The sequence below is a fragment of the Eulemur rufifrons genome, chromosome 4, assembly GCF_041146395.1.
Source record: "Eulemur rufifrons isolate Redbay chromosome 4, OSU_ERuf_1, whole genome shotgun sequence".
NCBI lineage: Eukaryota > Metazoa > Chordata > Mammalia > Primates > Lemuridae > Eulemur > Eulemur rufifrons.
Genome location: NC_090986.1, coordinates 83,353,925 through 83,378,384, shown reverse-complemented (window position 1 = coordinate 83,378,384; position 24,460 = coordinate 83,353,925).

The window sequence follows — 24,460 nt, the reverse complement described above, 5'->3', positions numbered from 1 at the left end:
GGAATTTTTTGGGGAGGGGGTAGTTTCTGCTTTATATGAATGAGTTTCAGATCCCTGCTTTCAAGGAAAACTTGGGGGCTTGTTGGTTTAGAAAAGAAAATCTTCAAGATGTTTGTTTCATCTTGACATGAACCTTTTTATTTCTTCTTTATTTTTTTTTTATTTATTTATTTATTTATTTTGAGACAGAGTCTCACTCTGTTGCCCGGGCTAGAGTGCCATGGCGTCAGCCTAGCTCACAGCAACCTCAAACAAACCTCCTGCCTCAGCCTCCCGAGTAGTTGGGACTACAGGCATGTGCCACCATGCCCGGCTAATTTTTCTATATATATTTTTACCTGTCCATATAATTTCTTTCTAGTTTTAGTAGAGATGGAGGTCTCGCTCTTGCTCAGCCTGGTCTCGAACTCCTGAGCGCAAATGATCCGCCCACCTTGGCCTCCCAGAGTGCTAGGATTACAGGTGTTAGCCACTGTGCCTGGCCAAACCTTTTTATTTCTTGAACTGATCTGTATACTTCACTCTAAATTGTTGACAACTCTAGAAATTCAGTGGTATAAAACATTATTGTCCAGACTTTAAAATCCAATTTTACCACAAATTTTTTTCTTTTTCTTATTTTACCACCAGTTTTTGATTCAGTAATATTGGACAGTGGAGCTAAGGACCCTCACATTTAAAATATTTCTTAAATATTTTAAAGGTTCTGTTAGGAAATAGTATTTTCAGTTTAATTTTCTACAGCCTTCAATAATGTTTGTTCTCTACTGAGCACAGTACTAGGTTGGTAATTGGAGAATCCTAGCAAGAGTCATGTTAGTTACTTTTTTCTAATAAATAGGTCTTGCTGCATCTAAGCCGGACCTGATCACCTTTCTGGAGCAAAGACAAGACCCTTGGAATGTGAAGAGACATGAGATAGTAGCCAAACATCCAGGTAGGTTGGAATGAAGGAAGCAGATGACACGGGTGACAAGTCTGAAGGTCTAGGAGGAAGCCAGACCTTAAAGTGTGGTTTGGGAAGATTTGCTCCAATTTGGTTTCTGAGAAGCCTGGGTTTCTTTCTCTTGTTCTCACATAGGGGCATCTTCTGTCCCATGCTCTAAAATTCCCTAAGGACTCTACTTCCCTTCAGTGATCTTTCCTCAAGGTTACAGTCCTTTTCATGGCTTATATAAGGGACCAGTGTCCTCTTCATGGCTTATATAAGGGACTGCATGATCTGAATACTCTTCCATTGCTTTTTGGCACATAAGACTATCTGTACATATTTTTGAGAAACTCTATTTTAAACTTTTTCTTATGTTCCATTTTTGCATCATCTAAAATGTGTGTAAATACTGGTGTTACTGATATTGTCTTCAGAAATTCCAGGTATACCAGTGACAGATGCACTTTTTTTTTTTTTTGGAGACAGAGTCTCGCTCTTTTGCCCTGGCTAGAGTGCCGTGGCATCAGCCTAGCTCACAGCAACCTCAAACTCCTGGGCTTAAGCAATCCTCCTGCCTCAGCCTCCCGAGTAGCTGGGACTACAGGCATCTGCCACCATGCCCAGGTAATTTTTTCTATATATTTTTTAGTTGTTCAGATAATTTCTTTCTATTTTTAGTAGAGATGGGGTCTCGCTCTTGCTCAGGCTGGTCTCGAACTCCTGAGCTCAATTAATCCTCCTGCCTCGGCCTCCTAGATTGCTAGGATTACAGGCATGAGCCACCGTGCCTGGCCGTGATTTTTCTATTTATTATTGACAGTGGGGCTTGAAGTCTCCTACAGTTATTGTGTTGGTATGTATTAATTGCTACCCTTTTGTCCATATTTGCTTCATATATTTGGGAGCCCTGGTGTTGTGTGTGTATGTGTGCGTGTGTGTTACACATTTCTGGTAAATGGACACATTTTACCATCATACAATATCAATATTTGCCTTTGTGGCAATTTTTTTGACTTAAAGTGTATTTTGTCTACTTACGGCCACCTAACCTTCTTGTGGTTATTATTTGCATGGAAGATATATTTTTAATCCTTTTATTTTCAGCCTCTTTGGCTCCTTAGAGGTAAAGTGAATATTCTGTAGGCAGCATGTTATCGGGTCTTGTTTGTTGTTAACCCATGCAGCCATTTTCTTTCTTTTCATCAGAGAGCATAATGCATTTATATTTAAAGTAATTACCAGAAAAAAAGTTACTATTAATATTTTGTTAATTGTTTTCTGTGTTTCTTATAGCTAGATTTACTCCCATGTCCACTCTTAGTGTGCTTATTTTTGTTTTGGTGATTTTGTAGTGATAAGCTTTGACTCCTTTCTCATTTTCTTTTGTATACTTTTTATAGATATTTTCTTTGTGGTCACTTTGAGAAATGGAAATTACATATATGTTGTATTCTCTCTCAACAATTTCACTTCTATTGAATACAAAAACTACCTCTTTATGTTTCACCACTGTATCAATGTCATAAATTGTAACTTTTCATTTTGTATATCTATTACCGGAGATTTTCCACATTTATTTTTTAATTCTAATGCAGAATTTTAAGGGTTTTATGTGCCATCCTTATGATAGTAGAGAATTCTATATCTGTGTATAGATTTACCTTGAACAGGGAACTTTCTATTTTCACATGGTTTTATGATAGTGTCCAGCATCATTTGATTTTTCAACAGCCCTTTAGCATTTCTTGCTCGGCTGTTCTTTTAAGCTCTTATCAGATATATTTTTGTCCAGTCCTTGGGTTGTTTTTTCATGTTGTTGTTTCCTTTGCTATTCAGAAACCTTAGTTTTATGTAGTCCCATTCTTTTTGTTTTTTGCTTTTGTTACAAATCCTTTTTTGGTATGATATCTGAAACAACATTGACAAGAGATTGTTCCCTGTGCTTTATTCTAGAAGTTATACAATTTGTCGTCTGACAGTTGGTGTTGATCCATTTAGAGTTAATTTTTTGCATGTTCAATTTTATTCTTTTTCACATGGATAGCCACTTTTTACCATTATTTATTGAATAGAGTACTTTCCTTTTTGTGTATCTTGGTGCACTTGTCAAAGATGAGTTGACTGTGACACATGGGCTTATTTCTGCTTTTTCTTTTCTGTTTGATTGGTCTGTGTGTCTGTTTATATGTCAGCATCATACTCTTGATTAGCATAGCTTTGTAATAGTTTCCTCAAGGAGTGTGATGCCTCCAGCTTTGTTTTTTTCAAGATCGTGTTGGCTATTTGGGGTCATTTGTGGTAACATAAAAATTCTAGAATTTTTTTTTTATTTCTGTGAAAAATGCCATTGACAATTTAATAGAAATTACATTGGACAAATTTTGCTTTATGTATTATGAACATTTATCAATATTAATTTTTTCAATTCATAAACAGTGATATCTTTCCATTTATTTGTTTCTTCCATTTTATCAATGCTACAGATTTTACTGGACAGATCTTTCACCTCCTTTGTCAAATTGAGTAATAAGAATTGTTTACTTTTTTTTTTTTTTTTTTTTTTTGAGACAGAGTGTCGCTTTGTTGCCCTGGCTAGAGTGAGTGCCGTGGCGTCAGCCTAGCTCACAGCAACCTCAAACTCCTGGGCTTAAGCAATCCTACTGCCTCAGCCTCCCGAGTAGCTGGGACTACAGGCATGCGCCACCATGCCCGGCTAATTTTTTTCTATATATATTTTAGTTGGCCAGATAATTTCTTTCTATTTTTAGTAGAGACGAGGTCTCGCTCTTGCTCAGGCTGGTCTCGAACTCCTGACCTTGAGCGATCCACCCGCCTCGGCCTCCCAGAGTGCTGGGATTACAGGCGTGAGCCACCGCGCCCAGCCAGAATTGTTTACTTTTTGATGCTTTTTTAAATGAGATTGATTCCCTAACTTTTGAGTGTTTCACTGTTGTGTCTAATGTTATCCCAGAGCTTGTTATATATAGCCTTTATTGTGTTGAGATGTATACTTATGAATGTATTTATTGTTTTGAGCTTTTATCATGCGTTTAAATTTTGTCAAATGTTTTTAATAAAACGTTTGAGATGATTATATGATTCCCATCCTTTATTCTGTTCTTATGGTATATCATATTTATTGATTTGTGTATGTTGAAACATTCTTGCATCCCAGGGATAAATCCCATTTGATTATGGAGTTTGATACTTCTTAAGTGTTGTAGAAGTTGGTGTCTAGTATCTTGTTGAGAACTTTTGCTTGCATCTTCATCAGAAATATCGGCTTTTAGGTTGTTGTTTTGTTTTGATTTTTTTGGTAGTGTCCGTATCTGGCTATACTATGAGGGTAATGATGCTATTGTAAAATAAGTTTGGAAATTTCTTCCCTTTAAGTTTTTGGAGGTGTTTGAGAAGGATTGACATTAATTCTTATTTAAATGTTTTGGGATTTCACCTAGCATTGGGATTTCTTTTTTCAGGGATTTTTCTTTATGGCCTCACTTTTCTTTCTCATTGGTCTGTTCTGTATTTCTATTTGTTCATGATTTAATCTTGGTGGGATGTTCATTTCTAGGAATTTATTTCCTCTAATTTATTCAATTTGTTTTTATATAATTGTTGAAGGTAGTCTTTTTTTTTATTTCTGTGGTATCAATTATAATGTCTTCTATTTTATTTATACTCTCTTGGATCCTTTTTTTTTCTTTTTTTTCCTCTTGGTTAATCTAGCCAAAAGTTTATCGTTTTGTTTTCATTTAAAAACTCAACAATTAGTTTTTTAATCTTTTTATTGTCTTTCTAGTCTGTAATTAATTTATTTTTCCTCTAATCTTTATTGTCTTCATTATGCTACCATTGGAATTATTATATTATTCTTGTTCATGTTCCTTGGGGATTAAAGTTAAATTGTTTATTCAAGATCTTTTTTTCTTAATGTAGAAATTTTTCACTATACGCTTCTGTCTTAGAACTGCTTTTGTCGTATCCCAGAAATTCTGGTTTGTTGTGTTTCCCATCTTATGTGTCTCAAAGTACTTTTTATTTCCCTCTCAGATTCTTCTTTGACCCATTGGTTGCTCAAGATCATGTTGTTTAATTTCCACATAAATGCGAGTTTTCCAAATTTCCTATTAATTTTTCATTCTATACGATTGTGACTAGGAAAAAAACCTGAAATAATTTTCATTTACAGCAGCCTCTGGACCTGTGTGTGTAGAAGGACTCTCCAGTTTCTCAGGAGCATGCAGATGGCAGGCTGACCTGTTCTGAAGGGTGGGCTCAGAGCTCAGGGAGCAGGGGGCGTTACGACCTGGAGAGGGGGCTTTGGTAGATAAGTTGCTGTCTGCCTCTTAAGCACCAGAGCCCCACATTTGCAGGTCGGCCGGGGAGAGAACATGACTCCCCTTGCCCAGCTCCACCTCCAAAGGCATGGCCTTCTGCACCTGGCATGAGGGCCCCCAGGCTGGGGGTGGGGTGGCACCCGGAACCAACAGTGAACATGACCTCCAGGTGGGGGACCCCAAAGATGGTGGCCGACCAGACCTGGAGAGTGAGCATTGGGACTCAGGAGATGGCCAAAGCCGGCTGGTGGGCCAAATTAACAGGCCACAAACTGTTTTTTTGGCACCAGAGTCCTGCAGCTTTATGCCCCCTGGGATAGAACACAGCTTTCCTCACCCTGCCCTGCCTCTAAGGGCAGAACCCACTGCAGCTGACAGGAGAGCCCCTGGGCTGGGGGTGAGGTGGCGCCCAAAACCAATGTTGAACAGGACCGCCGGGCAGGGGACCCCAAAGATGGTAGCCGACCAGACCTGGAGAGTGAGCGTTGGGGCCAGAGCCAGGCCAGAGGGCCGGATTAACAGGCTGCCAGCTGTTTCTTTGGCACCAGAGTCCTGCAGCTTCACATCTGCCTAGCAGAAAAACAGCTCTCTTTGTCCCACCCAAAGCCGGCTGAATTGCCAGCACTCTCCAAGGGCATAGCCTGCAGCTCACTGTTCAACTCCTGTGTGCTGGTCTCGCTGACCTCCAATGAGTGTGGTGCTTGTTTCCGGACTCCAGTGCACGGTTGCCGGAAGCCACTAGTCACACCAGTCCCTTCCCAGCCTGATGTGTTTCCAGCACAGTGCACCCGAGAGTTCAGTATGGCTCCCGCTTTTGTGTCCTCTCCCCAGTGCCTGATGCCCCATGTCACAGCTTTGCACTGACTTCATGTGTGTCCCTGTCTGAGTGGGTGGGGAGGTCTGTTGGGGTGGTGGGTGTCGTCCTGTGGGTCAGATTGCACTGTGCCAGCTGGCCGGCTGGGTGCAGCCCTCCCGTGCTCTAATCCTTATTGTATTTCTCACACTCTCCAATTTTTGCAAACTTATGTCCCTTTCACCTTTTTTCCTGCACTGCATTTCCCATGCTGTTTCTCTGCAAATTCCCCAATGCTGTTTTCAGGGTGAGTGATCCACTCAAGTGTTAACCCTCTGTGTTTTTCACCTCCTTCTCTGGGAGTGGTGAGCCAGGAGACCACCACTAATCTGCCATTTTCCCTTCCTCGGTATTTTAAATTCTTTTTAAAATAATCCATAGATCTTCACTTATTTAGGGTCACTTGAGTATTTATTTTGACTTTTGATTAAGACATATTTCTTTGTTTCTTTGATGCCTTGTGATTTTTGTTGAGATTTTGGTCATTTAAAAAACGGCTACCTATCCTATCCTTTGTCAAATGGCTTTGTATGGAAAGAACTGATACCATTTAGCCATCCTAGACATTCCAGGGGTTTCTTCAACCTGGTATTAATATGTGCCTTCTCTGCACTGCTGTTTATTTTTCTATTAAAAAGGAGTTTCTGGCCGGGCGCGGTGGCTCACGCCTGTAATCCTAGCACTCTGGGAGGCCGAGGTGGGCGGATCGTTTGAGCTCAGCAGTTCGAGACCAGCCTGAGCAAGAGCGAGACCCCATCTCTACTAAAAATAGAAAGAAATTATATGGACAGCTAAAAATATATATAGAAAAAATTAGCCGGGCATGGTGGTGCATGCCTGTAGTCCCAACTACTCGGGAGGCTGAGGCAGGAGGATCCCTTGAGCTCAGGAGTTTGAGGTTGCTGTGAGCTAGGCTGACGCCACGGCACTCACTCTAGCCTGGGCAACAGAGTGAGACTCTGTCTCAAAAAAAAAAAAAAAAAAAAATTAGCCGGGCATGGTGGCGCATGCCTGTAGTCCCAGCTACTCGGGAGGCTGAGACAGGAGGATCGCTTGAGCTCAGGAGTTTGAGGTTGCTGTGAGCTAGGCTGACGCCACGGCACTCACTCTAGCCTGGGCAACAGAGTGAGACTCTGTCTCAAAAAAAAAAAATAAATAAATAAAAATAAAAAAAAAAAAAAAAAAAAGGAGTTTCTCTCTTTTTTTTTCTTGAAAGCATTTAATCTCTTGCTTCCCTTGGCAAATGTCATTGGTAGTGCCATCTCTCTGTTGCCATAACAAGCAGTCTTCTTTGTTCTCAGTGGACCCATCCTGTCATTTGAACTATATCTCTACTCTTTAGCAGCACTCTATCTTAAAGGAAGCAATAACCAGTCTTTAGAGAGCTCCAGGAAAACTCAGACATTTGGACTTATGTTCCACTCTATCCTTACTTCCTGAGGGAGAAATAAGGAGTAGAAAGTTTTTTCCTGATTCCTCTCTGCTGTGATGCACAAAAGTAATGAACTTTTTCTCACTTAATCTCTCCGTTCTTGGATTTGTATTCACTGGGGGTACTGCAAACTCAACTGTTTTTTTCTTTAGCATACTGTGATAAGTTAGTATATATCAGTGGAAAAACAAGGGCCTCAGATTTTTGATTCAACCACATGATGATGCTCTGAGCTTGGTATTATTTTGTATATTTTTGTTGTAAATATAATAATTGGAATTTTAAAAACCTTTTATATCTTTCAGATATATTTTCTCATTACACCCAAGGTGTACAGAAAAAGCAATGCATAGAAGCTCCATTTCAAAAAGTGATATTGGGAATATTTGGGAATCGTGGCCTTGAAAATATACACTTAAAGAAAGAATGGGAATGTGAGGGTGAGTTTCAAGGGGAGAATGGATGTTATGATGGACAAACAAAATGCAGGACAATTATCTATAACAAAAACATCACTGATAGAAAAGGTCAGAAATGTAAACTACCTTGGAAAAAATCTCCATTTTTGTCAGTTACTTTTGCTGAACCACATGTTTCTGTAAGTGAATACCAACATCAACATTTGGAACATAAATTTTATCTGAAAGGAAATTTGGAAAACTTAAATAGTGACCTAGGCCATACTCAAAATAATGATTTGGATCAATTAAAATGTAGAATTGGGTTAAATGTTCAGTCAAATATTTCTGAAGATCTGAGATTTAAAAATGAAAGGAAGATTTCTATATGTGATCAATTTGATGGTTCACTTGTGAAAGATTTATTATTCTTACACCAAAAATATGATAAAATCTACAATTTTGATCAGAATGAGAAGGTATTTGCCCATTCGTCATTGCTTAAGCAATATCAGGGAATAGATAATTGGAGAAGACATCACACCTATGACAAAACTTCAACGTCCTTTATCCAGGGCTCTAGACTAAATTATTACCAGAATATGTATGTTGAAGACCAAAATTATCAATGCCATAAATCTGAGAAAACCTCTAACCAAGGCTCTAGCCCTAGAAAATATCAGAAAACTTATTTTCCAGAGGACTACTACCAATGTAAAAAATGTGAGAAAGTCTTTCATCAACATTCTAAGCTTATTTTCCATGAGTGTATTCAAGTCCAAGAGAAGTCTTATGAATGTAACAAATATTTAGAAGCTTTTTCCCAGTCATCAACTCATACTCAGCATGAAGGAATCCGTTTTGGAGTAAACTCATATAGAGATAATAAATGTGAGAAAGTCTTTAGTCAATCATCAAATCTAAAAAAATATGAGATAATCCATACTGAAGAGAAACCCTACAAATGTAATGAATGTGGCAAAGCTTTTAACCGTAGTTCACATCTTACTCGTCATCAGAGAATTCATACAGGAGAGAAACCTTACAAATGTAAAGAATGTGGCAAAGCCTTTATTGAGAATTTATATCTTACTAATCACCAGAGAATTCATACTGGAGAAAAACCCTACAAATGTAAAGCATGCAGTAAATCTTTTAGTCATTATTCAAGTCTCACTCGTCATCAGAAAATTCATACTGAAGGGAAACCCTACAAATGTGGTGAATGTGGCAGAGCCTTTAACTGTAGTGCACAACTTACTCGTCATCAGAGAATTCACACTGGAGAGAAACCCTACAAATGTAAAGAATGTGGCAAAGCCTTTAACTATAATTCAAGTCTCACTGAGCACCAGAGAATTCATACTGGAGAAAAACCCTACAAATGTAAAGCATGCAGTAAATCTTTTAGTCATTCCTCAAGTCTTATTTTGCACCAGAATATTCATACTGGAGACAAACCCTACAAATGTAAAGAATGTGGCAAAGGCTTTAACTATAATTCACATCTTACTGAGCACCAGAGAATTCATACTGGAGAAAAACCCTACAAATGTAAAGCATGTGGTAAATCTTTTACTCATTATTCTGGTCTTATTAATCATCAGAAAATTCATACAGAAGAGAAACCGTACAAATGTAGTGAATGTGGCAAAGCCTTTAACCGTAGTTCACGTCTTGCTGGGCACCAGAGAATTCATACTGGAGAAAAGCCCTACAACTGTAAAGCATGCGGTAAATCTTTCATTTATTCCTCAAGTCTTATTTCACATCAGAAAATTCATGCTGGAGAGAAACCCTACAAATGTAAAGAATGTGGCAAAGCCTTTAACTATAATTCATGTCTTATTGGGCACCAGAGAATTCATACTGGGGAAAAGCCCTACAAATGTAAAGCATGCAGTAAATCTTTTGCTCATTCCTCAAGTCTTATTTGGCATCAGAAAATTCATACTGGAGAGTAACCCTACAAATGTAAAGAATGTGGTAAATTCTTTTACCATGGTTAAAAGTCAACGTAGAAGAATTCATAGTAGAAAGACTCTACAGATGTAATAAATAAGGATAGCATTTTATAAAAAATATAAAATTTGGAAATCACAAGAAAGATCACAGAGAAAGAAATTTTATAGATTCAATAAGCAAAATATTTAATTAAAACTCATCTAATTGTATCAAGGGATTCCCAGAAAAAAGGACTAAAGCAGACTGCTGTAATTTTTCAGGCTTCAATCAGTTTTTTAGAAAGTAGACGGAGTGGTGGATGAATCCAATTTTGTGGGCATAGGTTTAAAATACTATATTGGAGATGAATACACGGTACAGATGAAGATACCTGTGGGAGGCTGTTCTAGGCTGAATCAGCATGGTGTGTCCTGTGGTTAAACAAGACTCCATGTTTCTCAAGGTCCCAATATAAAGGATAACCCCAACATAGGTTAGATCCACTGTAGGTAGGTGACTTTCTGGGGAAGGTGATCCACAGGTGGCAGGGACCTCCCTCATTTCAGCTCAGTCCATCAGTGGGTCTAGTCATGCCATCCTTGCTCTCTTTGAGGCACTGGGAAATGTGGGGGAGCAGTTGGTCAGTCAGTTGCTTTGAGTATTTTAACCTGAAACATTTCACCAAATTTTTAGGCTATAATTCTCCATGATTTTTTACACCCCATCTTATCCTTTCACCCACTGTCTAGAGTGGAAAGTAGATTGTGAATTTTGGAAAAAAGTACAACAAAGCTGGGTTTCAGGTTATAGTCACACATTTAACGTTAGCACAATTGAAATATATTTTATTCTGTAGGTATTAATTTCTGTTCAGGTATATGAAGAAAAGACTATTGTATAGTATCTGAATAAAATATGTGTATTTTGTATATGACGAATAGGCAGCAGTCCAGGACTGACGAAATAGTGCAATGACTGTATGGGGTACTAGTTTGTTTCCATTCACCCTTTCTGATATCGTGTACAGTTAGTCAGTGTGCTCACGCTTACTCAAGTTAGCTGCCCCACCTTCCAGTATCAAACCACATTCCAGACAGAACAAAGAGTCAATGAGAATCTGATAGAACACAGGGAATTTTATTGGGAACCATTACTTAAGGCCTTTCTCCCTTAGCATTTGTCTTTATCTCACTCACTAAAATTATGGTATGTTCACTCTATGTAGAAAAGTCTCTCTGAAATACAAGAGCATGTATGGGAACATAATTGGGAATGATTGTTTTTACATGGATCATTGCTTAGTCCATTTATGCTATGAAGAAACACCTGAGGCTGGGCAATTTACTAAAAAAAAAAAGAGGTTTATTTGGCTCACAGTTCTGCAGGCAGTACAAGCAGCATGGCAACATCTACTTCTGGTGAGGGCTTTGGGGAATTTCCACCCTCAGAAGAAAAAGAAGAAGAACAGACATCACATGACAAGACAGAAAGAAAGAGGAGGGAGGTGCCAACCCTCTTTAACCAGATTTCATGGGAACTGTGAGTGAAGAACTCACCTAATCCTGCAAGAATGCCATCAAGCCATTTATAAAGGATCCTTTTCCCCACGACCCAAACACATTCCACTAGGCCCCATAATTAATACTGGGGATCAAATTTCAAGATGAGATTTGGAGGGACAAACATGAAAATTATATCAAAGTGTATTAGAAAATATGACATAAAGGCCATCACACTGGCAGAGGGTTTTGTAAGAAACCCCTAAATTTTAGAATACATATCCCAGCTTTACAAGATTCAATTGTGCATTCAAATGATGTTTCTTATTGTGCTCATTATTTTACAGTATGCTTGAAGAGGTGTTTAATCATCTGATTGTTACTTATGACTTTATGAGAAAAATATCAAATACAACATGATAGAATGTTATCTTCAACTCCATTATCAATTATAATGTCTGATAATCCTTTATCTTATGTGACTCACATCTTAGGAAATAATAAAAAAACTGCAATTTGTTTTAAGTTGGATTATCCTGTTGCAGGACACGACTGCAAATGGCTTATTTGGGAGGTGATTCCAGAAAGCACACGGAGGGCAGTAGAGGAAGTGCAATAGGGAAGAATACAAAGCCAGTACAGCCTATGCTTTTATCCAGATTTGTTTTTATAAATTTTCTCACATTTTGAGTTACAGCTCTTGCATTACCACATGCCTTTGGTGTATTCCTAGAATGCTTTATCTGCTAACTCAGGGACAAGCTATGACTTGGCATCTGAATTGCCCAGAAGGCTTGTACTATTTTGGATTGCTGTGCCCTTCCTTCATGTTCATTTTTCAGTGGTTCTGGTATGTAGCCAAAGAATATGCATTTCTTACAAGTTCTCAGGTTCTTTCAATGCTTCTTACCCAGTGAACCCATGCAGAAAACCAGTATCTTGGTGCACTTTTATGATTGTCTTCTCCAGTAAGGATATTGGTTTACAGGTTGTACAGCCAGGTACACCGGTGACCATGAATAGTTTTAAGTAGGTTCTGCTCTTACTGTCCAGATGTGAAAGGGGGTCAAAAATGGGGTTTACTCTATGGTTTCAGCTTGGGAGCTTGAGTGCTGTTCCTGGTCCATAATGGTCAATTAAATGTTCACTTGGAGGACAAGTGTGTGGCCTAGGCTGGAATGGAAATTCTGAATTAGACCAAACACACGGTCTGTGTGAACACACTAGATGAATCCTTGAGTCTGAGAGGGGAGAGAATTCAACAATAGGGTCCTTTGAAGGGTGAGTATTTTACCAGAATTTGTCCTCTTGCTTTTGGGGTTATGTGAGAGAGATGTAGAAAAGGTGGTGGTGGTGGTGGTGGCACTGGACGTTTGGGTATACTGGGTTACGCCCAGGGTTGCAAGACAGGCCTTATTTTTCTGAACACTGCTCATCACACACAGGTGAACTTTCTCAGGGTATTTTCTATAGTTATCAGAATTTTATCCAGGGGACTAGTATTTTTTTTTTTTTTTTTTTGCCATTTTCATGAAAGATGTGGTTTATAGTGTTGGCTTCACATGTTCTTGAAACCTACTACAGCATTACTCTCCTATTTTACCAGCTTTAAAATTCCTTTCAGTTGACATCCTCACAAATGTATTATGAAGATCTTTACTGCACATGCATTAGTGAAATTACCTAAATGGACTTCTAATCTCGTTATCTAATCACAAATTTCAGACTATAAATCGGTTTGATGACTGTTAGTTTCAGGCAATATTTGTTTCTGTTTTAAATAATTTGACAATTTTTGTGAGTTTTGCTTTGTTGGAGTATTCTTTAAAATCAATTATATTCTTCTAAACTTAATTCTAATTCATTGTTTAGGGTCTAATTGAGTTTGACTATGTTCCTGTTTAACCTGAAAAAATACATATTCAAATATGTCATTTGTATTCTAAATGACTCTTCTGTTTTATACTTATAAATGTCTTTTGAATTATACACATAAAATTCTCATGCTTTATTTTGGTGTTATTTAATGTCATTTTTCTTTAAATAAATCATCCCACTCATCAGTGATATAATAATGTTCTGTATGGACAGAAATGATTGTACAAATATATGTAAAGGTTACCTTTTTACATGTACAGTTCAGTGGCATTAAGTACATTTACATTGTTATGCAACTATCATATCCATACAGATTATATTCCACAAAATTATATGACTGTGCTTAATACCACTGACTTTTACATGACAAAATTAGTTAAAATGGGAAGTTTTAAACTATATTTTACTACGATATAAGAAAAACTATAAAATAAAGTATAGGTATATGCAATGGCATGAATAAATTCACAAATATAACAGTGTATTAAAAAGAGGGAAAAGTATACATAGACATAAATAAATTTGTAAGATCTATTTTCTTTAATTAAAAAAATTTTTTTTCCAAACGCCTCCCTGTAGATGTAAAATCTAAAATGCAAATTACACTGAGGTTCTGGCATCTAGCAATGATAGAGCGATTTGTTGAACTAACATGGTTCCAGGTGGCAATAATAAAATGTGATTAAAATATATATACTTATGTTGACATACATATTTAGATGTAACATGTATATGATGTGTAAGAATTCAATAAATATTTCAGCTGTGCCTATATTAGGAGACAAATATTAAAATTTGAGTCTAGCCAAGTTAGTTGCCTGCTTAAAAAAATAACAGTCTTCAAAGGAATTCAACAAAACTTAGTCTCCATATTTCTCATTTATAATTTTTAACAATTTTAAAATTCATAAGATATGTAAAGATAAGAAAAGTGCAATCCTACATAAGATAATAGTAAAGCAGAAGGCCAAGATGTCAAAAATGTTGCAATTATCAGACAAATTTGAAAGCAGCTATTATATATTCATCAGGGCAAATTAGAAAAGTATTCTCATAATGTTCTGTCTGATATGCAACTCATTCAAAGAAATGGAAATTATAAAAATATCCAAATATAAAATAATATGAAAAATTACTTTTGAGCTTGTCAGTAGAGTAAAAACAGAAGAAATTTAAATACAGAAATAGAAATTTTCTAACCTAATGGAAAGTGTGAAGAAAAATGAACAGAGCCTCAGAGACCTGCAGAATGACTGAGTCCCAGAAGTAGAGTTGGAGAGACAGCAAAATAAAAATGGGGTAAAAAAGAAAATTAAAAATTAATAGCTGAAAACTTATAGAAATTTGTAGTAAACTGAAATTTTTAGATCTAAGAAGGTCACCAAATTGAAAATACAAGAAAATAATACCTAGGTACATAATAGTCAAACTCCTAAAATCTGATGATAAAAAGTCTTGGAAATAGCCAGAGAGGGGAAAAATACATATAGAGAAAATTATATGAACAATGGATATGTCATCATAAACCATACAGGTAATTCAACAATGGAATTACATCTTTCAAGTGCAGAGAGGAAAATCTATTATCAACACAGAATTCTATATTCAGGAGAACTCTTTTAAAAATGAGGCAGAAGCCACAATGAGATACCACACACATCTAAGAATGGCAGCCATTCAAAATAAAATTGCCAATGTCAAGTGCTGGTGAGGATTTTGGGCAATGAGAACTAGGAATGTAAAATGTCACACTAACATTGGATAACAGTTTAGCAGTTTCTTATAAAGTTACACATATACATATTATATGACCCATATATCCCAGGCCTGAGTATCTGCTTTAGCAAATTAAAAACTAATTTTTTTAATCCTGTTTACAGATGTTTATAGCCACTGTATTTATATTTTCAAAGAACTAGAAATAAACCGGATGTTCCTCAGCAGGCGAATGGATAAAGAAACTGTTTTGCATACATAGATTCCTAGTTATCAACAAAACAGAACAAATGATTTATATTACAATATAGATAACTCTTAAAAGCATTTCTGTAAGAGAAGGATGGCCGATCTACAAGGCTACAATGGATTATATAATTATTTTAGGACATTGTATAAAAAGTTAAATTATAAGGATAGAAAATGATTAGTCATTGCCAAGTAATAGGATGAGGCAAGGAGTTGACTACAAGATGCTAGCATGAAAAACTTCTGAGGGTGGTAAAACAGTTCTGGGTGGTACTGTGGAGGTGGATGTGTGCCTAGACAGTTGTTAAAACCCAATAAACTATACACAGGAAAGAGTGAATTTTCCTTTCTGCAAATTTTAAAACATCCTTGTTAATGCCAGGATGTTGGGGGAATTCAGATGGAATGCAGACAGTGAGAAATTAGTCTCATCATACAACAGACGTGTTAACTCCATTTAAGGTAGTAGGGATGAAAAGTTCTGACCTAAGTCACCTTGGAAAACAGTATTTTGATTGAATGCTTTAAGACTGTACACAAACAGTATATTCTACCGTGTAGTATGTTCCCCACACGGGTATGGATTAGACATTCTGAAATTATTTTACACGTTAGCTTTAAAAATTTAATTTGCGCCTAATTTCCATTTGTTTGACAAAAGTTAAAAATAAACCAAGGGAGAATGCTAGAATAAATTTTGTGGTCCTGGACTGAAGAAATATCCGGATGAACCCATGACTATTGTAATATACCTATTCAGATGGATGGGGAGGTAGATGTGTGTATACCTGGGTTTATATGTGTACAGATATTTCCCAGACTCTGCTGAGAGAGCCAAGAAGCAGTGACACACACTACCAAGGAGCACACCTAGCTCTTAGATCTTGGTTTCTAAATATTCTTCAACAAAAGTAACGGGGCTGCTTTTAAAAATGGATAATTCTGAGGCTGGAGATGAAAAACACAACTTGAACCTAGAGTACCTTGTAGATACCTAAAGTAAATAAGTGCTTAAAAAATGGATGGAGACAAGTCAAAGGGAGCCAATCTGAAAGACTTCCCAATGATCCAAGCTGGAACAATGTCAACAATAAAATAAATAATGAAAGCAATTGGTTATGGTCCAGAGCATAACATAAATGTTCCTAAGTCCATACTAATATAGATTTAAACAGAAGAAAGAAAGAAATACTATAGAATTCCAAATTCAAATCAATGTAGATGGATAATGCAAAATAGAAAATTTATCAGAAGACTGCCATAGTGATAATGAATATAGGTACAATTTCCTGAGGAATGCACAAATTGTGGGTGGAACATTAGGAAGAAACAGGGTATTTACATATTCCCAAAGTATCTGCCCCCAAATATTTACTTTTCTCTCTTCTTTTTCTCTCTATTTTTTCTTAAATAGACCTGTGACTATGTAAAGAAAAAATTAGAACAGTGTATTGTGGGATTTATAACATGTAGATGTAAAATTTGTAACAGCACAAATGATAGGATACAATTAAAAATGCTCTGTAGCTAAAAAATCAATTATATTTTACATTTATTAAAATTATTAATAGAGTATGGGCTGAGTGCAGTGGCTCACACCTGTAATCCTAGCACTCTGGGAGGCCGAGGTGGGAGGATTGTTTGAGCTCAGGAGTTCGAGACCAGCCTGAGCAAGAGCGAGACCCCATTTCTACTAAAAATAGAAAGAAATTAGCTGGACAGCTAAAAATATATAGAAAAAATTAGCCGGGCCTGGTGGCACATTCCTGTAGTGCCAGCTACTCTGGAGGCTGAGGCAGGAGGATCGTTTGAGCCCAGGAGTTTGAGGTTGCTGTGAGCTAGGCTGACCCCATGGCACTCTAGCCCGGGCAACAGAGTGAGAGACTGTCTCAAAAAAAAAAAAAAAAGATAGATTTTCTTTTTTATACCAAGAAGTCCCCAAGTTATTTTTGAAGGCAGAGATCAGAAACTCATTCATAAAAAGCAAAAATTAAAAAAATTATAGAAAGGAAAATGAAATTGTTAGTGTAGAATGGGAACGGGGCACCGAAGTGACTCTCACTCCGGGAGACCAGCTTCTGTAGTTCTCTGCCATCACATCTATACATAAATCCTGCTGAGCAGAGTGGAAGCACTGTCACTCCTCCAGAGAGAATTCTATGGCCCCATATTTGAATTTTAACTGTGCCTGAAATAAAAATCATATTTACCAAGTAACTATGGGAAGAGTTTTTAATTTGACTGCAGGTGAAAAAACAGAACAGGTTCTGACTTATATAATTGAATGAAATTATGCAGTAAGATAATTTTTAACATAGAAATATTCTATAACGTATTCTCTGAGGAAAAGAACATGGCATAAGATCTACAAAACCAGTGTAGATGATATACTATTGTGGATGATACAGTATGAAATTAAAGGAATTAAACAGACATATACATTTTTTGGTCCTATTATACAAGATAAATGGTGAACATTTCTCATATAGGGAAGTCACAATGAGTTAGAAGGTACCTCTCAAATTTTAATGTGTACAACAGTGACCTAAAGATCTTGTTAAAACGCACATTCTGATTCAGGATATCTGGGTGAGACCCGTTTTTGCCTTTCTAACAAGCTCAGCAATGATGCCAGTGCTTTTGGTCCAAGGAGAATATATTGTGAAACATCCAGTAAGTGGGAAAGCCTGTGTTTATTTCAGTTTATCTGACCAATAAAAAAAGATGATAATCAAACCAGGTTGGTAAAACAAAAAAAGAAAAAGAAAAAAAAAAGACGATAACACCGAATTTCCAAAGCAAGCTATTAGAAACAAGAATCTAAAAAGTAGTGACCCAAATGAAGCCAAAGTCCCTTGTACCCCTCCCTTCTTTGTAGTAACCACACAATGTTGAATTCAACCATGTATCCATTTGCTTTAACTGAAAGTTGCTAGATGGCTGGGGCCATGACTGCTTCAACTGTTTTCCTAATAGCCATATGAAATAGAAGTAATTGGTTTATCTAGCAGTTTGAGTCTCCAGATCTCTTTGTTTTTCACCCAAGTACCAGGAAACTGGAGCAACCCTCATCTGGGAACTCATCAACCAGTTTCCTTCTTTAAGGAAAGAAAACAAATAATAGATAAACCGTTCCTCTGAGATCCAAGAAGGATTAGACACTATTGTCAGCCTGACTCCAGTCAGCACAGAACATCCCCAATGTCCCAAAGACTCCCAGGTGTTGTTAAGTGGGTCCCCAGTGAGCCTGGGCTGATGCCTCCATGGTGATCCAGGCAGGAGACTCAGGCTGACTCTGTGGGGTCAGGATAGAGAATGAACCTGCCCTGGTGGAGCTGCCGACTCTAGATCCAGGTGATATCACCTGTCCCTGTTGCTAACTCTCGTGTACAAGGAAGGACAAGAGCACGCTGCTCCAGTGACACAGTGACCAGGCAGGGTGGCTGTGGTCACAGCTCTGGATATTTTGTGGCGCTGCCCTCCCACTGCTGAAGTGCTTGTTTACACTTACAGATTCTGCCACCAGATGCTGTTCACACCAGGTCCCCCTCACACGACTGCAGCAAGTCACTGGGCAACATCCGGAACACCTGAAGGGCCCCACTCTGAAAAGGGGATTTTAGATGTCCATGTTGATCAGTCATGATGCAGAAAATGTTGCCCCTGGGTTTTCTGTACATTCTCAGTCGGAAATCTGGCCCTGTCGTGTGAATCCCAGGTGGAGCCCAGCTCTTAGGTTCCAGGTTGGATCAACCTGGCTCTGCATTCTTGGGGGTTTACAGCCAGGAGAGAAAAACCAGAGGGGAGATCCCCTCATGGAGCCTGCGCTAACACATTCTAAAGGGAACGTCAACCTAAATGAAGAAGCTGAGAAAAAATTGATATGAGTAGAGAGTTTACTTGGGCCACGGTTGAGGACTGAAACCTGCAAGCATAGATTCCAGTTTCCCTGAATACACACGCTGATTAGCAGCAGTTACAAAAAAAGTTTCAAAGACAAAAAAGGGAGACAATGAGCGGGCTGATAAACGTTGTCAAGAATTCTCACTGGTTTACAGGATTAACATTAATTCATGATTGGCTATACACTGTTAGGCTACAGAATGTGCGTTATAGTGTCCACTGTGGCATTATGAGGTTAATTTATGGCTACTTGTGGCAAGAGCAATTTCAAGAGATAAATACATAGTTCAAAGGGAGGAGGAAGACACAATTGAGTCTGGGCCTAATAAATAAAAGAACTTGCCATTCTCAAATAAAAGTTCTCTTTTTTCCTCACATCCCAGGATGTGGACTCACAATTTGAAGCTGCAGATTTAGGTCTCAGCGGGGGCTGGGAAGCAGCAGGTAATCTCTGCACATTGGTGGGCATTTGGGCGAGAGAAGGGAGTGAAGGTTCCCAGGCCCGCTCAATGCACGTGGGAGCCTGGCTGGGTTCCTGGGCCCCGCGGTCTCTGAATCAGGTACAGGTCTGCAGACGCCAGAGACACTGAAACGTGGAATGCCTGGTTGCTGCCCTGTGAAGTTATTTTTGTAGAAACCTGGCTTAACTGCTCTAGAAAGGACTCTACATCCCAAACAGGCAGAGATACTTCTGCCTGCAGACTTTGGGGACAGCATGCGTTTTGCCCCACAATTGTGGATTGTGCCTGAAAGCCTGGCAGGGAAAGACCACTCTAGAGTGAAGACTGGTGGGCACCTTGTATGTTTATCTTATATCTGGTAATTCTGGACAGTGTCTGGGAAATATAATTAAAAACAAAATAGTTTCCAAACCCAGAATAAAGCTCTACAATTATAGAACAGAAAACGGATTTATCGTACAATTAAATCAGAATGTAAAGTAAATCACTGGCAATCTGCTGAGAGTCTGCAAAGACAGAAAGTCACCATAATTAGACCTCAAGAAGACTTCACAGCACCATTTATCATATATACCTCATCCTGAATTCACCTGGAATTGCGGAAGCCATCTATGTTTGCTAATTGGCTATATTCCAAGGAAAAATGAACTTCCTTTGTCTTTATAACAGGAGGCAGTTTTGCAACGTGGAGCCAGGTACCTGCTGAAGGGTAGGCTTCTGCTCTCCTGCAGAAACCGTGAGATGAGACTGACAGGACTCTACATTCTTTGCTGCTTACATTTCAAAGGAATTGGTTCCAGATCCAAAAGAAAAGTATGTCTGAGTCAAAACAAAAGACCGACAAATGGCCTATTTATCTGTTAAAATTATTTATATATATATATATTACAAAGAGGCAGAGAACAAATTTACATAAAAAACTTTTCTAGATTAAATGCTTTTAAAACAAGGAGAGCAACATATCTTCCCTTATTTTCAAGTTGGAGGAGTAAGTCTCATTTCTAATTTGTATTTTCTCTTACAATAGCCAGTCTAAGCCCTGGTCTTGAACTTATGGACATCTAAATCCCAGCAGGTGTTGGACTCAGGAACCTGAGGGATGGCTCTGGCAGACTGTGTATATAAGAAAAAGAGTTTGTGGTGAAAAAGACAGAAAAAAAGTGTTATCAAGGACCTGTGAGAAGAGGACAGTGCAGAGTTTGTGCTCCACTTACTGGCCTAGGTGGAGCTATGCTCTGTCTCATTCCTGTGTCCATGCAGACAGATGAGTTTATAATCAGGTGGTCCAGACTGGTGGAGGGACCAGGTTGCTGCTAGACATTCAGTGTCTGTGGGTGAGAATGAGCCAGCAGTCTGCTAGGTACCAGTGTAGAATTTTGGCAGGACACTCTAGGAGCAAGCGTACTGTGGTGGGATTCCTGAGGCTAGAGCCCTGTCCTGGGAGGGGCGTGGCCACTTCAGTGCCTAGGGGGTATGCTCAGGAGTTGGCGGGAACCGTGTGGTGGCAGCAGGGGGGGAGGGGTCTGTTCTCAGAACTCCTTCCCTCTGCATCCTCAGGTCCCTCTCTCCCTGGGAGAAAACCTGGAATCAGAGGACACTGTGCAACGTGACAGCCTGTGTGTGGGGGAACAGGCTCCTTTCCCCAAGACACTCAGAGTTTTCCTCTAGCCCAGGCCCCTGTGATGTCTTTTATCAGACACCATGTCTGACACCAAAGTGTGGAGACTGCTGAACACCAACCAATTGTCCAACACCAACTGGGCGCCCAATAACTTAATTCTGACACCACCCAGAGGCAGCACAGATCCCACAAGTTCATGACTCAGTCATAGTTCCAAGTTCCAGGGGCCCATCTGTGGGGAGCGGTCTAGGCCTCCTAGTGTATCCGCCCAGGACATGCATAGTCAGGCCCTCCACCTATCCCTGTGGGACACGCTTGTGGGACACACCTATCCGGGGCTATAAAAGCAGCTTGCATTTCCTGTTCGAGGTCTCTCGCCATGTAACTGTTGTAGGTGCCTCATTAAACTACTGCTGGAAGAACTCCAACTGGTCGTGTCGTACTTGCTGGCAACTGCGGCGCGACAAGTGGTGCCAAAACCCGGGAACTCTCGCACCAGGCGGAGACGACCTCATTAGAGGTGAGTTCAGAACCGCAGTAGTAGAGGTAGAGTTGGACCCCCACCTTTGATCGTGCTTCACTATGGGAAATTCCCCGAGCGCCCAGCTGCTCCGTGCTCTACAGGAGCTTTTGGCTGCACGAGAGTTGAAAATCCCCGAGCGTGTCTTACGGCATTTTATGCAGGAAGTAGATCGTGTGGCACCATGGTTTCTCCACTCGGGCTCTTTCACCGTTCCGAGCTGGGATAAATTAGAGAAGGACCTTCGCTGTGCCCATGCTACTGGGCTCCTTCGAGAGTGCGTCCTTCCTATTTGGGCATTGGTGCGCACCTGCCTAGAGGACTCTCCTTGTAGTATTCAAGTGCAGCAGGGGCAGCAGGCTCTGAGTGACTATCAAGATAGTATGTCAGAAAGGGATAAGGGTGGTCCGGACCGGCCGGGGCGTTCGAGAACCCGGTCGGAAGAAAAGCGGGGAGCCGCCCGCAAGGGAGGGCGCTCAGGAAGGCGACGGGGACGCCCGTTGCCCGGCCCGTTATCTAGGGAGGACGTGGCTTGTAAAATGGCCGCCCTCCGTCTGTCTTCTTCTTCTTCTTCTTCCTCTTCTTTGTCCCGCTCTTCTTCCTCGTCTCGTGAGAGGGAGGCGGAGCTTTCTCCGGCCGATAAGGCGGACTTGGAGGAGGCGGCGGCGGCGTATGAGGCGGAGCGTTATCGCCCGCCTCCGTATGCCTCCGCCCCTCCCCCACCAGTTGATGGCGGGGGAGGTATGCACGACAGGCCCTTCGGCTGGTCGAGGAGGCGATACAGCACGCCCAGTTGGTTCGGATCCAGCCTGATCAGCCTTTTTCTCTTTGCCTTTTGCCCTGTTTGGAGACACCTACTGCAGTTCTTTGGCAGGAGGGCCCTCTGCTCTGGATTCACGCGCATACCTCTCCGCGACGGGCCATTGAGCACTATCCTACCGCGGTTGCTGATCTCGCGTTGTCTGCACTTAAACTCTCCTTAACTCATTTTGGGGCCCATCCTTCTGTTCTCCATTGCCCCTATACTAGAGCTCAAGTACAGATTCTCTGTGCCTCGGTAGACAGTTGGGCAGTCCTTCGATGCTCTTTTTCTGGTGTTATAGACAATCATTTCCCCAAGCACCCTCTTCTTCAGTTTGCTCTGCGACATCAGATTATCTTCCCCCGTGTCACGTCTTCTGACCCTCTTCCCAATGCTACTACAGTTTATACTGATGGGTCCTCTAATAGCACGGGTAGTTATGTTGTCAATGGCCAGGCCTTCACCGCTTCTTTTCCTTACTCTTCCCCTCAGCATGTGGAATGTGCCATCGTTGAGTTGGTCCTCCGTACTTTCCCAGGACCACTCAACATTGTCTCTGATTCTGTCTATGTCGTTCAGGCTGTTCGGTTGTTGGAGGTGTCTCACGCCTTGAACCCACGGAGCACGGTATTCTCTTTATTCTGTGCTGTCCGGTCAGCCATCCACTCGCGCAGTGCAAGGTTCTTTATCACTCATATTCGGGCCCACTCGCTCTTGCCTGGACCTTTGGCTGCCGGCAATGCCCTGGCGGATCGGGCCACGAAATTATGTTGGCTTGCTTCTCCTTTGGAAAGTGCCCGCAACTTCCATTCGTTGTACCATGTCCCAGCTTGTACTTTACGCCTTAAATTTGGTCTCCCCCGCGCCTCTGCGCGGGAACTGGTCCTCCAGTGTGCGGACTGTGCACCTTTCCGCTCACAACCTTCCGTGGGCATCAACCCGCGGGGCCTTCGGCCTCTCCAGGTGTGGCAGATGGACGTCACTCACATTCCCATGTTTGGTAAGTTGTCTTATGTTCATGTGTCCGTAGACACCTGTTCTGGGGTTATCCACGCCACTCCTTTAGCTGGAGAGCGCGCCTGTCATGTCGTCACGCACTGTCTAGAAGCATGGGCTGCCTGGGGCAAGCCTGAGGTCCTTAAGACTGATAACGGCCCGGCCTATACTTCCCGGGCCTTTCAACAATTTTGCCGCCGTCTCGGCGTTACCCATCGCACTGGCTTGCCCTATAACCCCCAGGCCCAGGGCATTGTAGAACGCGCCCATGGCACAATCAAAGTCTACTTACAAAAACAAAAGGGGGAGGCTGGGGCTTTGGGCGGTGGCAGGTCTCCCAAATCTGCCCTATCTCTTACTCTATATACTTTAAATTTTTTGCTGCTGGATGACCGTGGTCGCTCGGCGGCAGATCGCCATGTGGATCCTGGCCCCCCCCTTTCCGAGCGGGTGATGTGGAAAGATGTGCTTTGTAATCAATGGAAAGGACCGGATCTGATTCTCAGCAGATCCAGGGGAGCTGTTTGTGTTTTTCCACAGGACGCCCCGGACCCTATCTGGGTTCCGACACGCCTCACGCGACGCCTCAGTCATCCTGCTGCTTCCTCGCCGGCTCCTGACGACGATGCTGTTGTGGCGGATTCTGCTTTCCCTGACCATGACCCTCCTCGCCCTGGGAGTGCTGTCCAGGGCGAAACGTCGTTGGGCCATCCTGCCTGTATTCCCGAGACCCCTGCCGGTGTCTCATGATTCGCAGATATTCCCCCGGTTCTTTATTACCAATGCTTCCCTAGGACTTCCCTACCTCCCGTGGTCCAACGAGTCTGGAGCGGTTCCCAGCAATGAATCCTATATCCTTGCTGGGTCCTTGTGCTTTACTACCATTATCCCGACTAACGGCAACCTGTCCTGTATAC